Genomic DNA, 2,184 nt, shown 5'->3' with positions numbered 1-2,184 from the left:
GTCTCATCGATTTCTATCATCGAGAAAAACTAGAACCCCTACCGAACTTTCCAGATATACCCGAAAGATTAATAGGTTGTGGAAATTGATAAGTGGCCCAATTAATGGTGGGTACAGTACCATCAAAAGGTTAACCACTAGAAGAAAAGATGATTTCATTCACAATCTTGAATTAAGCGTTAGGGCAATTATATTTAATATAAATCGTAATTTAAGAAAGGTAATTAAAATCAATTAACAAAATAAGTCACGAAGGTCAAACGAATTCGATAGTCAGAAACAATAATATTTAACAATAACAACAAATAAAGGTTATCTATATTGTAGGTTTAATATTATATAAGAATCTTATAAATGACACGAATGTTCTTGAAGATAAACTCGCCCCACCTATGCTGTGTTGGGCTACCGTAAATTAATCTAGGATCACACCTCAATTCACCCAAAAATCTATGTATATGTATTTATATTTGGAAAAGAGAAAAAGGGAGGCTAGTTAGGGTTCTTGTCCTTTTCCTTCATCCTTTTCTTTTTATATCAAAGAGCATATATATACTATCATATAAAAAAAATATTTTGAAGCCTAATTAATATTATTTACATAAGAATAATCCTTACTCTTATTTAGATATTAATATAAATATATGTATATGTCTACTCATATCTGTAATATCCCATATTTTATGATATTATTAATATTATTATTTGAAGTTGATTATGAGATTATTATGTAAATTTTTGGTGAATTATCTATCTGGTAATTGGAGTTTATGTTTTGGATGTTTATATATGATATTCTTCGAATATTCTAATTTTTATATGTGTAGAATAAAATATAGATAATGGTGATATTTTTTGTTAATTTTTGGACTGTTATATGATATTATAATGAATTATTGATTTATTAATTATTTTCTGAATAATTACAAAACTATTTTATAAAGCCGGGAATTGTCCAACTTTACCCGTTTTTTGCGTTTTTACAACGCGAAACTCTTCCGAAAACTCCTTCCAAACCTAATATGGATATTCTGAACATTTTCCGTGTTTTAACTTTTTCGATCCGGATTACGGATTGACTCGTACGCATCCCGGCACAAAATTTTCGATACAATAATCGTTTTGATAAAACAACAAAACCCGTAATATCGAAAGACAGGATATTATTACATTATATCCAAATCTGATACTAAATTATATCATTTTTTATAGTTACTTATCGGCTAAGTAATCTATTTTTGGATCCGATATGATCCAACGGGATATTCGTTATGTGTGTAAAATGTATTATATGGGACTGTATGCAATTGGGACGCGTGTTTATTTGCTTCTTTATCGAGGTATTCATTTTATCTCGTTTTATGTGTGTTTAAATGTATTTTATGTATTTTTCGGGATTTTTTTTAAATTAGGAAGCGTTTCTATTTCTCAAAAATAAACAAACCAGGCCCCCACCAGGACGTCAAAGCCAATAAAATTTATGTTTTTATTTTTATAAAATTATGCGTATTTTAAATACCTAATATTTTTGCATTTTTTCATTATTCTCAATTTTTGGGGAATTTTGATATAAATTTTGTATTTTATCCTTTTTAAAATTATTCCCCGTAAATATTATTTTTGAGCCTAATTACATTAGTTAGGGGATAAAAACACCCTTAATTAATTTTTGGGGTATAATATTCGGATTAATATAAATAGCTACAAAATATTGTTTATTTTATTTACTTTTATTTGGGGGTGTTATTGAGTGTGGGAATTCAACTGAAAAGTTGAAGATGATTCTGGTATCAGATTTTGATGCTCCAGTAGCCGATTTGAAGCCCTCGTTCTTTTCTTCCTTAATCTACCATTAAATCGTTTCGACGATTGGTAATTTTTCAATTCAAAATTTTAGTGTTCTTGAATCGAATAGGGGATTTTTGCTTGAGTAATATTTGGATGATTTTGATGTTATATATGGATTTATCTTGATATATGCAATCGATTTATATCAATATCATTGAGATTATAGTATAGATTCATATAGGTCGAGTTAGACATATTAATCAATTGGTTTTATTCGATTTTCTGGGTTTATCAGTGATTGTTTGTATATTCTGATTTTATGGATAGATTGTACGAATTGTAGGCTTCATATTGACGTATAGAACGTCGAGGTTGGTTAAGAAATTGATGATTTCG

This window comes from Apium graveolens, unplaced genomic scaffold, assembly GCF_009905375.1.
Source record: "Apium graveolens cultivar Ventura unplaced genomic scaffold, ASM990537v1 ctg4299, whole genome shotgun sequence".
Lineage (NCBI taxonomy): Eukaryota > Viridiplantae > Streptophyta > Magnoliopsida > Apiales > Apiaceae > Apium > Apium graveolens.
Note: the sequence above shows the minus strand (reverse complement) of the source record.